The sequence below is a fragment of the Condylura cristata genome, unplaced genomic scaffold, assembly GCF_000260355.1.
Source record: "Condylura cristata isolate star-nosed mole 26May11 unplaced genomic scaffold, ConCri1.0 scaffold00013, whole genome shotgun sequence".
NCBI classification, from domain to species: Eukaryota; Metazoa; Chordata; class Mammalia; order Eulipotyphla; family Talpidae; genus Condylura; species Condylura cristata.
The window spans coordinates 13,300,891-13,317,205 of NW_004567114.1; positions in this window are offsets into that span (position 1 = coordinate 13,300,891).

Sequence of the window (16,315 nt, forward strand, 5' to 3'; positions counted from 1 at the left end):
TCACTAGCCATGAGGTATGAAGGACCAAGTCACCCACAACAAGCTTTTATGGTGACAATTTTGCTAGATAGCAGGCAAAGCTAAAATTATTCTTAGAATATTTTTACTCCTGAAATTTATGTAGTCGGTAGCAACATTCACTTATTGTAAAACTTCTCACAGGGAACCAATTGCTTTTTCCATTAACCTATTCTCTGCAAAGTAATAACTGCAGGTGTATGGTCAAACAAAGGTATCACATGTATAATTATACACATAAAAGGCCCAAGAAGAATTTCAGGTCTTTGCTTTGTTTCATGTTCTGAGGATTGACCTTCTTTGATCTTCGTTCAAAATCACTGTAGAATTAAGCTCTTTATCTTATTTGCTTCAAGTTGATGGAAGGGTGTTCTAATTTATTTCCTTTGTTTTGCTCAATACACTTTACAGTTACGGGAAAACACTGATTTTCACTAAAGCTGTAGTTGTCAGAGGCCTGACAAAGAGTTCTGCACATGTCGAATCTACCGTAGGCAGAGGGCATATTGAAACTCACACACGTGTAAGAAAATCAAAGTGATGTACAGTATGTGAGTTAAATTTTAAACTATTCTGTAGGGGTACATGTTTGAATGCAGCAATGGCCACACATAGTCTGTACCCCTTCTCATAACTGTGCCTTTGGTATGTGACTATGTAATAACCTCACCCCAGGCCTGAGAAAATCTTCCTTATCTTTAAGTTCAGGACTCAGCTCGGTAGCTTGCTTTGTCTCCAAAGAAGAATGTATATATAGCAAAGTATAGTTTGGAGTCTAAGCCTCAAAACATTGTGCATTTTTCTCAGTGACTTTGTTTCTGTGATAGTCACAGAGGTCATTCTGAGCAGAGACAGCCTGCCATTCAGTGAAGAGGAGAACCATATCAAACAGAGGCACTCACAGATTAAAAAAAAAAAGGGGCTCCCCTGGGCCTTTCCTGGTGGTGCAGCAGGTTAAAGCACAGAACTAAGAAGCTAAAGCCACTTCAGCATGAGTTTGATCCCCACCCAGGAGGTGACCCACATGGCACAGCAGACCTTTCCTGACCCTCCTGCTGTTTCCCTCAGCAGTGTGCTTCATCAGTTGGCCTGTTCTGCTCCCCATTTTGTCTCTGGTGAATCTTCTCACCACCCCTGCGCCTCTGGCCTGTACCCCAGTGCTGTATGCATAAATAAATCTTTAAAAAAGGGGGCTCCCCTGAGGTGAACTGAACCTCACAGATGTTTGAGAAATTGTTAACAGCTTTTTGCTGCTCAGTTTGAAGATGACTTATGTTTCACCGAAGGACATCCAGTCAGCATTTGATAGGCACAAAATAGAAATCCATTGTCAGAGGTGGCTATTCAAGTCTTTCAAAAATCTTTGAAATCTGCAACATAGGCTTTGTTAATTAACGTGATTATGTAGAAATAACATCTCATGAATGAAATGAACAATGTTCAAGATATGTCATTGCACCTTTCAATAGAATCACTTGGGTAATGCTACTCAGATAACACCACTCGTTCTGGAAGCTAGTATTTATGTTTTTTATTTAGTATTTTTATTTATTTATTAGTATTTTTATTTAGACTAGATCTAGGAGTTCATTGGTTTTATGTTCCACTACCTCATGTACAACTTTGTTTTTTATCCAGATTATAGGATTGACAATTATAAAAACATCAAAAATAAGTGATTATATAATGGCTTGTGTGCCTGCTAAAGAAAATTTTGCTTGTTTAGCTGGTTTTTCTATGAGTTGCTGTTCATTATGAAGTCTGGAGATGACTATTTACATGTTGCACAAGTAATTCTGGCTCTTCACCTTCTGTGGCACCTGGAAAACCTTGGGATTCAGGGTAGTGATCTGTGGAGTCACTGAGTATTTAATTGCTACTAGAGGACCTTCTAGAACTTCTTCCTTTTCTCTTAGCCATGGCCTCTGGCCATGATCCATTGAGTTGTATCTGTCAGTCCAGTTCCCAGTGTAAGAACAAGGCTTAGGTCAGAGCTGGGAGTCAACCCCCAATGGAATTAATGTTTTGTTATTTTAACCTCTGAGATTTCTATTGTTGCTGTTTAATCTACTGTAGCATAGCCTGGGATCACATAATATTTGATTACAAAGCTTTGGGGAAGAAGAGAGATAACAACTCACTTGCCTCTAATTGTCTTAAATGAATGACAATAATGGAACTTGACAGTTATTGAATGGACAATTTGGCAAAGGTAAGGTTGATATAAGTCTATACTAGTGACTCATATATGGCTCCCTCTGTCTAGTGGAAAATATCTATTGAATCTTTTCTGGACTGAAAATGAGCTTATGGGACTCTGAATCTTTCTCAGTCAATAAGCAGATTGCTTCAAATAAGAAGCCAGATTTCTCTTCACTGGATCCTGCTCTGAAACTCAGGAAAATATTTATTTAGAAGATATCTGGTGGTTTAGAAATAAGTCATACTGACATGGAATAAATATGTTTTTGGTAAGTTAAGATAGTTAAATAAACTTAAGATATTTTCATTTTAATTTTTCTCAACCACTACTTTAGGCCAACGCTGGCAAAAGTCTTTGCACCCAGCTGGAAAACTTCACCAACTCACAGGAAATGGTGATTCTCGGGAGCTTCTCACGTCAGTGCTGTTGAGATGGAAGATTGGTAGATCTGCTGAACACATGCATAATGCATTTCCATATGCTTTTTATGTGGGCAGTCTGAGTCTCCACCGTACTTTGTGTTAAGTCTGATTCTTCCTATGATGGATTGTTCAGAAGCAACTGAATGTTAGGCTAGAAAATTGGCCAATGCCATACAATGAGAAAAATGAGCAGAATTTTGACTTTAACCTGTCCCTTTTCCTCCACACTATTCCACCCCACCAGGAGTCTCACTTAAAATACACAGCTGTCACACTCTTAGCTTTACTTTGGGTTTCCAATGGCCTTCTTCTGTGGTGAGCAAACTTGAGTTTGAAGTCCTTTATGGTATGCAGTGTTTCTGAGATTAAGTTCTCTGAATAACAGCTTTCCTCATCATTCTTCAGTTTCTTTTCTTACCATCTTTTTTTTTTACTTTTTTTAACCTTTTCTCTATACTTTCTCCATGTCTCATTGTTTCTTTAGGGATTTGGTGAGGGGAAAATGAATTAAAGCTAAATGAGCAAAGAAAGTTAAAACATTTTTGTTTTCCTTCTCCTCTCATGAATAACCCATACAAATTAAATATGATTGATGGAGGATTTGCATTATTTCCAAAGGCCAAGTGGTTAAAAATATGATAAATGGTCTTTCTTTTTTTTTTTTTTTTAAAGATTTTATTTTATTTGTGCATACAGAACTGGGATACAGGCCAGAGATGTGGAGGGTGAGAGAATTTACCAGAGACAGAGTGGAGTGCAGAACAGGCAGATCAACAAAATACACTGCTGAGGGGAGCAGCGGGCGGGTCAGGAGAGGTTTGCCACGCCATGTGGTCACCTCCGGGGCAGGCGGGAATCGAACTCATGAGGAAGCGGCTTTAGATTCTCAGTGCTGTGCTTTAACCCGCTGCGCCACCAGGGAGGGCCGATAAATGGTCTTTCTTAAGGTGCAATTGAAGTAGAATAAAGTTTTTATCTTAACTCTTTATACCAACCTCCCCAATTTGAAAGAAATGATCAAAAATAGGCTTTAGTTTTGTCATGCACATGCACAAAAATATAATTATAGAATATTCTCTTGCTGAGTATTCATAAAATATAAATGTTTCAAATTTTGGTTTTATAGGGAAATTCTCAACAAATATGGTCAGAACCCATGTTTGCATTATCACAACTTTTGTAGAGAAACACAAACACACAACTTAGTCCAACAAGAGGAAAGCTATCCTACTAGTGACAACTAAATGCTCAGTGACTTCCACAGCTTGCTACCTGTGAACACCAAGATACTATGTACCGTGGAAGGGGATGAGCTGGAAGTATTGGGTGTAGTGCTAATGATTGTTCCCATGTTTCAGCATGAAAAACAAGTCTTGGAAAAATTGGCTAAACAGGAAAACACTTACTAGCAAGCAGGTACAGTTAACACTGGCACTTATTTTTGTCCTCTGGATAACGGGAAGGTTTCCAGACATGGCAATGTGTTTTAGCAAAGACGGTGGGTGTGGTGTGGTAACATTTATGAAAGAGGCCTGAACCTGCACCCCTAAATCAGACATAGTGTTATCAATCACTATTATCTCCATACAGTGTAACACATAATTACAATTAAAAGAATTTCTGGGGTCCTCCCTAGTGGCACAATGGGTTAAAGCATAGCACTATGAAGGTGTCTGCAGCTACTGCAGCACACGTTTGATCCTCCATGAGGGGGGTGACCTATATAGAGTGACAGACCTTCCTGTCCTACCCACTGCATTTCAGTTGATCTGCCTGTTCTGCTCCCCTCACTGTCTCTGGTGAATCTTCTCACCCCCTGCACCTCAAGCCTGTACTCCAGTTCTTAAATACTTAAATAAGTCTTTAAAAAATAAAACTTTTTTTTGTTTTGTTATGAATTATTAATAATGTTTTTTGAGTTACAATAATGAGTCAACTTTTTCAGGAATAATCTTTGCAGAAATCTTTAGATTTGATCAACATTTATCACACTCTTTGTTCATGTTTCAAAAGATAGGAGGGAATCTTAAGGTTGAGAAGGACAAGAGTCCCGGAGAGTAGATACATGTAAACTACCTCAGATTCTGTGAAACGAGAGAAAGGGTAAATATAATTATCAGAATCAGGTAATACCGATTACTAGAACATTTGAATTTTTTTTACAATATACTTTATTTTTTCCCCCTGTTGTCACTACTGCTAAAACTCATGAAAGCACATACATGCAAGAACATATCCACAGAGAAAGAAAAGAAGAGTGGTCCTTATGTTGCTGACTTCATGGAAAGTAGCTTCTTGATCTTAAAGGAGGAACTTGAAAAAGTGTGTTTTTCTTCAGGTGGTAAAGAAAATAGTGAATTTCTTGTGTTTCATTCCTACTATATTTTGAGAGGGAGGGAGGTTTAATCACATGTCTGTTTGTTTCCTCTCTCATTTATTATAATATTTGGAGATAACACCTTGTTCCATTTTGCAGCCCATATATAGCAAAAGCATCATTATTATATGCTTAACTTCCTTCCAGATTGATTAGTCATGGGGATACATTGCCAAACAGTATTTTTTTTCGAGGGGAAAATCACTTTGGGCAAGAAGAAGCCTATGCATATGTGTGTGTTGTAGTGGGGTTAGTTGTTGGTAAAGATTCAGGTTTTTTTTTAGACTGAAGAACAACATTGAGAAGACATTCAAGTTGCTGGAGGAAACAAGGAAAGGAAGGAAACGTTAGTCAAGGGTGAAAGGCACCATATGTCCTCAGTACCTAGGCACAACAGGGAGTTAGCTTAATGTCTGCCTTCATGCACCCTGCTGTGTGTAGGTATTGAGGACATATGGTCTATTTCACCCTGAACTGTGAATTTCCTGAAACAGCTGTAATGTTCTTTTAATGTAGTTTGTGTGACCATTCTATATAAGCAGAGATGGTTAAAGCATCTCCTTTTCTAGCACTCACAATAATCAAAGGGCATTTATAATGTTATATTGTTTATACACTATAAACAATATTGTTTATATTGTTAATCTATGTTTCTGACCAGAGAGCTTTCCCCTATCTGAAATGCTAACAGCCCAAACCCCTACATTTCATCTCTCGCTCTCTCCACACATCTTTTTCTCCATCCATTTCTCATTGCTGTTCCCTCTTCCACTTTTCTAGTTTTCAATAGTCAGTAAAAGGATCACCTGAGAAAAGGAGAGTGGAGAAGTTTTCAAGTTATTTGCTTGATATAAAACTCTTTAAGTACATTTTTTTTTAATATGTTAAATAAAATTTGGATCTCAACTTCAAGTCTGGAATTTGAAATATAGTAGGAACAAAGCTCAGATTGTTGTCTTCTCAAATCAATTTTTGTTTGTGGCATTTTATACTTGTTTTGAATTAAGAAAACCAGATCTAATTTGCAGCCTGTGACTTAAAAACAGTTTAATGGGATTCTTAGATTCAAATAATAAAACAGATACCAACCATGAGTCTGAAAAAAAATTATATGAGGGTTGAATAAAGAGCAGATTATGATAAAATCCACATAAACCTAGAGTTAAGGATGTATGTGAAAGATATACTTACAGGGAGACAACTTTGATGTAAAATTAATTTGGCATAGGTGTTACTGCTAAAGAGACAGTTCACCAAAATCAATAAAGATGATTAATTGTGTGTATAGACATAAATGACACTGTCTTAGAGAACATTTATTTCTCTAATGTTGGTTGAGGAAAGAAGATGAAAACTATCAGCTCTCAATAAGGACCCAAATAATTGCTTATTTAAGTTAGTAATAACTCAATATTTTAAAAAAGATTTATTTATTTATTTGTTCTTTGCAGAACTGGGGTACAGGCCAGAGGTGGGTGGGTGAGAGGATTCACCAGAGAATGAGTGGAGAACAGAACAGGAAGATCTATTTAAATACACTGTCAAGAGGAGCAGTGGGCGGGTCAGGAGAAGTCTGCAGTGCCATGTGGGTCACCTACTGGGCAGAAATTGAACTCATGCTGAAGTAGCTTTAGCTTCTTAGTGTTGTTCTTTAACCCTCTGCACCACCTGGGAGGGCCTGGCATCAGTATTTTTAAAGTTTCTAGGAAATGTAAATGTAAGCCAGCACTACGAATTATAAATGCCTCATTTCCATGTAAACTCTATGATGATCTTAATAGACCAGATAATCTTTTTAAATCATGTGTCCTACTGCACAATGGAACAATGTGTGAACTATAAGAGTCTGCATAAGAAAGGAATATTTTTTTTCTGATAGTGACTTCACATTAGTGTTACAGAGATCTGCCTGAAAGGAGAAAAACAAGAAAAGTGAAACATGTAATTTTAAACCATCAAACATACCAAGGGAGATTAGGATATCCATTAAAAAAAAAAAATGGTTGGGCTTGGGGAAAAGATTGTAACATGAAGCAAAGAAAAGACAAAGGTCACAGCTATATTTAATTAATCATGGGAAAAGCCACATGTAATTAACAACTCTGTGGGATAAATACCCACATCTGAAAGCTTGTAACTGAAGTGTATCTGCTGATGTCAGGCCTATGACCAAAGGAAGCTGTTCAGTTACTCTTAGTTGAGTAACCAATCATTTGACCCCATGAGAACTTAAGCTCCCACAAATTAATCAGAATTACAATCAGAATTACAATCTTATACACCCTACCCAAACTCTTAATTTAATTTTAACTCTGATACTTACCACTTAGTGACATGCCAGTCTAACCCTTTGTTTACATTAAAATGCAATGGCAGAAACTTTTGTCATGTGTTCCTTCCTATAGTTAAGGTGACTAGAATAGTTCGTAATGCAAAATGTGTTGAAAACTATTTGTATTAAAGAAAGGTATTTAGACCCTGGTGGCACAGCAGGATGACACACAGCTCTGCAAGCGTGCTCCAGCCACTTCAGTGCTAGTTTGACCCCCATGCCCAGAGGTGACCCACATGGCGCCGCAGACCTCTCCTGGTCCATCCGCTGCTCTCTTCAGCAGTGTATTTCATCGATCTGCCTGTTCTGCTCCAGACTCTGTCTCTGATGAATCCTCTCAACCCCTTGTGCACCTGGCCTGTTCCCCAGTTCTGTATGCATAAATAAATAAATCTAAAAATAAAAGAAAGGTGTTTAGAATAAAAAACAAAATAGCAAAGGAAAAAGGAAGATAAAATGTATAATCTAAGGATCCATTCTGACTCCTGTTAGAAGGAGTACACTTCTTTTATATGAAAGCAGCCTTCTAAATTATTGTGTCTTGAACATTTTCAGGTGTTTGCATAATAATATTGTCATCATGAAATAAAATATAATTTAAAATTTAAAACAACCTCTAAAAATTTTAAGTAAAATATTTCCAATATTATATGGAGTATTTCCAATACCATATGGAGTACTTAATTCAACTGTGGAACAATATTTTTGTTTATTTTAATATGAGATGAAATATTTTCAAAATAGTAATTTTGTTGTTTGGTATTCTGTTTTTTCCTTTGCCTTGTCAGAGATCACAATCATTTTGGGATTATCCTTTGGAAACAAGTAGATTCTGGTATAAAATAATAACAGATTCATCCTAAAGCCTAAAAATAATTTATTCTATATCTACTGTAAATTACAAAAAAAATATAAGGTGTTAATAATGAGAGCCCATCAATTAGTCAAAATAAGTAGTAGAATTTGTAATGTGCATGATCTACTTAGGTAGAACAACCTGTTTATTCACTTGCCATATCTAGGAGTGGTGTCTTTTAGTACATCTTGTGGTTCTTAAAACAATGTATAGCTGAAAATGACAGAGATAAAGGAAAGAATGGTATGATTTGTTTATTGTCTAATTTAATAAGTTCGTTTATAGCTGAAAATCTTCTTAAACAGTTTATGAGGGTCAACTTAGTTGATGATTTCTTGATAGTGTTTATAGATATTCTACTTTATTTTATTTTTTAAGTTTCTATTATTTTTGTTAAGTAAATACAAGAGGGAAAGTGTCTGATCAAAGCATCTCTATTTCCAGACCATAAAATGTTTGTTTTACCATGTCTATAATGATAGCTTGATATTTGCTTTTCCATAGTGTGTCTAGATAATTATAATATGCATTCTATTTCTCTATACCTTCCTTGAGATTTTCCCCACCATATTCCATGTTAATAATGTCTTTTCAAAATCTTAGTCAACAATAACATTTCATTTCTATAAAGGCTGCTGAAAACAGACATTTGAATGAATTTATTTTCACTTGATTTAAAGGACACTTGAATCAATTGTGAATTTTAAGCAAAATATATATCCTTATTTCTGGTTAATAACATGGTTGAATTAATGGAAAACAAAGGAGACAGTCGTTTATAAAGAGAAGTCTATTTCCCCTCCATTAAGTTTAATTGCAAACATTTCAGGCATAACAATTCACTACTGACTGTTGGCCACTTTGTCCTCATTCTGTGGTCTGTGGTTGCTTGTGGGTGTCAGTTTTGGATCTTCAATTAGTTGTGGGAAGAAAAAATGTAACATAATTGTGAATACTATAAGAACCCCCTGTAAGTTGCTCAGGAAAATGGGAAAGGGGGGGAGGGAAGCAAGTTACTTTTTAGAACCTGTTGGCCTACTAAAACTTAAACTTTTGCTTTATAGAAGTAAAAAAATGATGCCTTTATTTTTGGTTCTATTAGGTGGAACAATCTGAAAAGCCATTTAAGAGAGACTTTAGAATGTACTTTGAGGAAACCACCATAACAATATTTTAAAATTGTTTTGCAAAGCCCTGGGCACTTATAAAACCAAACAAACAAAAGATGTAAAATTACTTTAGTTGTTCTCAAGTCTATAACCATCAGAATAAAACAAAACTGTCTGCTTTGGGGTGATTGTAATAATAATGCAGCTGGAATGCCAGTGCCCAGCAGGTTTTGCTAGTCATTACAAAGCAGAGAACATCATCTGAGAAGGTTCAGGGGTTACCTGAAGCATCAGGACCATGCACATGTTTTCAGAAAGGTAAAATTTTAATAGAAATTTAGTAACTAGATCCCAGGGGAACACAACAACGATATGTCTAGAATACATTTTTCTTCTTTGGCTGTATTAATTAAGAATTTAATTTCAATGCCTGTTGGACTAATGTCACAGTGATGACTTCGTGTTTAAATGAAGGAGGTAGATATAGTAGAGAGTGAGTAGTAAGACTTAATGTTTGGTCTGATTATGAAAAGAAATGACAGAGTTCCAACAACCCAACATAGATGCGTCTAAAGTCTTAAAAATGAATCAGAAGAGTAAAAACAAAACAAAACAAAGCAATAGTCCAAAACACACAGAGCAACATCCCACACAGTTTGATGTTTGCATAGAAATGCAAAGAATAAGGAAAAGGAAGACAAAAAACTGAAGTGGGAACTTTAGAGATAAAAAAGGGAAATGGGTCCAGAGAGCTGAACTTTTGTTATATGATTTTAACTTATCATTATTTTTTTAAAAGATTTATTTTATTTATGTATACAGAACTGGTGTACAGGCCAGAGGTGCAGGGGCAGTGAGAGGATTGACCAGAGACAGAGTGGGGAGCAGAACAGGAAGACTGACAGTGCACTGCTGAGGGGAGCAGCTGGTGGGTCAGGAGAGGTCTGCCACGCCCTGTGGGTCAGCTCCATGTTGGTCAGCTCCAGGGCAGGGATTGAACTCATGCTGAAGTGGCTTTAGCTTCTTAATGCTGTGCTTTAACCCTCTGTGCCACCAGGGAGGGCCCTAACTTATTATTTTTTTAATATTTATTTATTGATGCATACAAGAACTGGGTATGGACCAGAGTGTGGGGGTTGAGAAGATTCACCAGAGACAGAGACAGAGCGGGGAACAGAACAGGCAGATCAATGAAGTCCACTGATAACCGGAGCGGAGAGAGACAGAAGAGGTCTGCTGCCATATGTGGGTCAGCTACCTGGCCGGGGATGGGACTCATTTTGCAGTGGCTTGTGATAATTTCATAGTGTTGAGACTTAACTCCTCGTGCCACCAGGGAAGCCCTGATTTTAACTTTTATTTATTTGTTTATTTATTTATTTATTCATATAGAACTGGGGTACAGGCCAGAGATGCAGAGGGTGAGAGGATTCACCAGAGACAGAGTGGGGAGCAGAATAGTCAGATCCACGAAGTACACTGCTGAGGGGAGCAGGGGCGGGTCAGGAGAGGTTTCCCGCACCATGTGGATCTCCTCGGGGCAGGCGGGGATCGAACTCATGCAGAAGTGGCTTAAGCTTCTTTGTGCTGTGCTTTAACCCGCTGCGCCACCAGGGAGGGCCCATATTTATTTTTTACTTGGATCATGTATTGATTTTCTGAAAGTTTTCAGAGAATTTTTAAAAGGAAAATGAAATTTCCATCTTTGACACAGAGTGTGAGATTAGACAAGAGTTAATATTTTCAAGTTGATAGTGTGGCCAGATGCAAGGGACAGATGCAAAGAACAGATAAGGGAAACTTCAGATTTCCTGAACACCTCTCTCCTTCACAGCCTTTGTACTTTTTAATGCCTTCTCCTACCCAGTCACACTGCAGGGAAAGCCAGGGTTCCAGCCTCCCAGGCTAAGATGGAGTCCCTTCTGCCTCAGGGGGTCGCGCAGAGTTACACATTAAAACTGCCAAGGTAGACAGCAGAACTGGACACACTAACGCTTGTCATGGAGAAAGCAGGAAAACCACGGAGCCCTACAGCTGGTCCCCACAGCTGGCCAATAGTGCAGGGAAGCTGTGCAAAGAGCTGAAGCAGAGCCGTGAGCCCATCGGCTGCCATTGCTCAAGGCCGCGGCCGCTGGAGCTCATCACCTTAAAGGAACTCGGAAGCTCATGGCTAGCTCCTGAATGCCAGCCAACCCCAACTCTCCACAAACAACCTCTCTGCTGGACAGGCTGTCTGAGGGTTTTGCCCTTAGAACCTCTTTTGAAGCTGCTTGCCACTTGGAGCCAGATCTAAGACTCTCTGGGAGATGATTCTTCCTGGCTGCGACTTTAGCTTTGAGCCCAAAATCAAAGTTTTTCTTTATTCCAGAAGATCTGACTTTTTCCTTGGTTTGGTTAATGGTCACATGGCTTATGACTCTCCTTACAGAGAGTTACAAGGCAGATTCTTTTCTTTATTTTTTGTTTGTGATAAAATAACCCTTTTTTCAGTATTTCCTAATGTTCTTTTCTGTAGCATGCCCCGAAGTAGTGTCTTTCCATTATCACTGAATCTGACATTGCCATGCCTTATCTTTATTTTTAATAGAAAGTAGCTTATTTTTTTTTTGAAGATTTATTTTTGCATACAGAATGGGGTATAGACCAGAGGTGCAGAGGTGTTGAGAAGATTCACCAGAGACAGAGTGGGGAGCAGAACAGGCAGATGGATGAAGTACACTACTGAGGGGAGTAGAGGCAGACGGAAGAGGACCGCTGTGCCATAAGGGTCAGCTCCTTGGCCGGGGATCTCACTGGTGCCGAGGCGGCTGTGACTAGTTTCATAGTGCTGCTCTTTAACTTGTTGCACCACCCCGGAGGGCCTGTCATGTCTTAGCTTTACATAGTTCCTGCACTAGAATGTGAACTCTAGGAAGGATTGTGTTTGGTTTTATGTCTCTTTCTCTCATGTACCAGCAGTCTGGTCACAGAAAATGCTGAAAATATTGAACAGGAGAAAGAACCTTGCAGATACTGACCCATGAGATTCTGTAAAGAGCAGGAAACAAGAAAGAACGTAAAATAGGATGTCAAACATAATATACCCCCTTTTGAAAGTCAACTTTTAGCTTGTTTTATATCTTGCATTCCATACCTCTCAGCTATTCGATGCTATCTAGGTATTAAATGGATAATTTTTATAAGGTTTATTTATTTATGCATACAGAACTGGGGTACAAGCCAGAGGTGCAGGGGCCGTGGGAAGCTTCACCAAAGACAGAGTGGGGAGCGGGACAGCCAGGTGGACGAAGTACACTGCTGAGGAGTGCAGCGAGTGGGTCAGGAGAGGTCTGTGGCACCATGTGGATCACTTCCCAGGCTGAGGATCGAACTCACACTGAAGAGGCTGCAGCTAGCTTGCAGTGCTACATCCTAACCCATTGTGCCACAAGGGAGGGCCCTTAAAATGGATAATTTTAAATTAAATTTTAGGGTTATGGTTTATTAGTAAACCTGGACTATCTTGCCCCAGAAGGATTCTTTTAAGTTACACTGAGGCTTTGAATTTCTCATCTTTTCTTCATAGGACTACTATAGTCTGCAATAGCAAACTATTGTTTGTGAAGGGAAAAACTGTGGTCTGGGAAAGTTGATCCACAACAACCTATAGCATAAATGTATACATAAAGTACCTTTGTAGCTGTAGTGTCTGTCTATTATTAGCGGACTATCCTGTCTGAATTTTAGACCTGATTCTAATGAATTAATGTGAAATTCTAGCTAATGTTTTTTAAGTGCATAGGATTTGAGCCTTCCTGCTCATAAAAGGCATTAAAGTGTAGCATTATATGCTATCCACAGCCACTGCAGCACAAGTTCCATCCCTGGCCAGGTAGCTGACCCACATGATGTAGCAGACCTCTCCTATCTTACCCACTGCTCCCCTCAGCAGTGAATTTCAGTGGATCTGCCTGTTTCCAATTTTTCTCTGGTGAATCTTTTTCCCACACTTCTGGCTTATACACCAGTTCTTGTGTGCACAAATAAATACATCTTAAAAAAAAAAAAGACAATAGGCTTCAAAAGTCACATCTCCCTTATACTAGCGAGGTATCATAACATGAGCCAATCTTTTCAGCTTTGTTCTGTCTACCTCCACTGCTTGCTGGGACTGCACTACTGCACATTCTCCAAAGTTGTTTTCAAGTGGAGATTTCACTAATGCAGACAGCACAAAGTGCAGGTTTCGTAAGTCATTGAAAAGACTTCATGAAAGAAGGAAGTCAAATATTTCAAACAAATTGAGGAACAGAATAGAATCTATATGAGCTGAAAAATGGAGAACAATGCACACAATGGAACAGGAGGGCAAAGCATAGAGACGGTGAGTATAAACTGATGGTAGCTGTAAAAGTGAGCAGGCTGATTGATAAAAGACTATTATGAAGACAGAAGGAAAAAAATGGATGCAATAGTTCGATTCATGGTAACATAGGAGTACAAATCAGCAGAGGTGCTTCTGACTGTCTAAGATAGCCATCTAGTCCTTCTCCAACATGAACTTTCATGCGAATTTGATGCCAAATGCTAACGGAAATTTAACCAAATTGGTGAGCACTATTTAATCATGATAGCCTGTTCTCCAGAGTTCTTACTGTTTCCTCAAGTGGAGGATCCATTCCTCAACCTATTTTGCAAGTTGGTGGGCAGGGATGTTCCTATAGAGATAGAGGTGAAATGCAATAAGTAATTTGCTTATATTTGCAAAAAAATATGATGCAATTCTCTTCCTTAATGATAAACTTAATAAATTGAGTATGTTTAGAAAGGGCAGGTATGTCTTGTTAATTTTATGTTTTTATGGAGACAATTGATTTAAATAAAGGATAGCAATAATGTTGGATTTCTATCAGATATTATGAGTGCTGAGGATAACTTTTAATAAATATCTTTTATGTTACATGATGTAGAGGTTGGAGAACCTAGGGAAATCTTTGGGTTTATAACTGACCTTAGCATTTTTCAGAAATGCTTCCTCATCCCATAATAGATGATAAGAGCATTGTAAGTATCTGGGTGAGTGAGCAGAAAAATACTCAATGAGTCTCAGTGTCAGCGAAGCAATGAAAAGTGGTGAAGAATAGAACAGTTCAGTTGCGTGCATAAAAACAGACCTCTGAAGCATTGATTCATATTTTGGGTTCATATTCTCTGCTTGTGACATTTGTCATGCAGCTTTCCTCTCCCTATATTGTCCTTATCTATTGTTGCATAACTCGGCCCAGCTTAATGGCTTGAATAGTTAAGAAATGTCTTTTAAATCAAACAAAATGGCCTGAGTCATTTCAACTCTGCTATGAGGATGTACATGGAGCAACATAACATGGTAGGTTATCAGGAAGGGCTCTGCAAAATCAATGGACTATTATCTGCCACCAGAGACGTATCACACATATTTAGCTATTATGTTGCATCTGTGATCTCTGCAACTCTAGAATGAAAAAATGAGAAGACATGCAAAGGCAATGGGACAACTCATAAGATGGGAATTAAGGGTGCATTTATATATTTATCGATTCATTTACTTATACACACAAGAACTGGGGTACAAGCCAAAGGTTTGGGGGTGAGAGGACTAACCAGAGACAGAGCAGGGAGCAGAGCACGCAGATCCACTGAAATACACTGCTGAGGGAGCTGTGGGTGGGTCAGGAGAGGTGTGCTGCACCATGTGGGCAGCTCCCTGTACTGGGATTGAACTCATGCTGCAGTGGTTGTGAACAGCTTCACAGTGCTGTGCTCCAACCCGTTGCATCACCAGGGAGGGCCTAAGGGTGAACTTTTTTAAAAGCAATCTGTAGAAGTATTAACTAAAAAAAGTGTAATGATAGTGGCCGAGGGATTAAGACTCAGCACAGTCATTGTGAAAGACTGCCACTATGGCCTGAGTTTGATCCCAACCCAGGGAGATGACCCACATATGGCACAGTAGTCCTCTCCTGTCTCACCCACTGCTCCCCTCAGCAGTGTATTTCAGATTTCAGTTAGCCTGTCTGTTCTGCTCCCACCTCTGTCTCTGGTGAATCCTGTTATTTCCCCCCATCTCTGGCATTTGCCCCAATTCTTTGCAAAAATAAATAAAATTTTAAAAGTGTAATGAATTCTTGAATTTGTAAGTGAAAAAATAAACTATTATTATATTGTATCTATTCCATGTGGAATTTAAAGTTATAGATAGATAGATAGATCTTTTGTATCTCCCAAGAAATATAGGTAAAGAACATACTTATTTTTCATTGTAGGAGAAAAAAAATTGAGGCTTAGGGAAATGGTAAAAATGAGGCAGTCAGGGGAAGAATCAATTTTGAACTTAGGACCACAGAATTCACATATTTGAGAAAAAAAAAGAAAAAGAAAAGTTTAATGTTTGCATTTGAAATGGGAGTTTGGCATCAAGAACACATACTGTGAAACATACTATTTTTCCCATGGTGAAGCATATGCTATTTTCAAAGAAGAGAGAACATAAATCCATTTGAAAAGAATTTGGGTATTTTATTAAATATCTACAAACGCAACCTTGTGTTGTCAGCTATATCATTACAGTTGAACTAAGAAAGACATCTGTTTTCTGAGGGAGCTCTTCATCACTTTGTAGCTACCACAGCCCTTCCAACACTTCCCCAGCTACCTGCAAAGCTTGTGACTTTGAAAACTGAAAATTTGAAACTATACTTGAAGGCCTCTTTGTGGCAAGATTCATCAAGTGTGTCACAAACTATGTATGACCAGACAGGAAAAGCACCTGGGGTGAGGTTTTGAAAGTGGAATGTAGGTTAGTAACTCCATCAACACTTACAACAATTTTCTAGGAATCTAAGCTAATCATCACAATGGAAATATTTCTGAAATAAACATTTGGATTAAGTTTATTGCATGAAGTGGATTTCCTCTTTTAAGTTATGATAGGCCTAGATTATTGCCTAGTCAATGAGTCAACTGTTGGGGTAGTACAATTC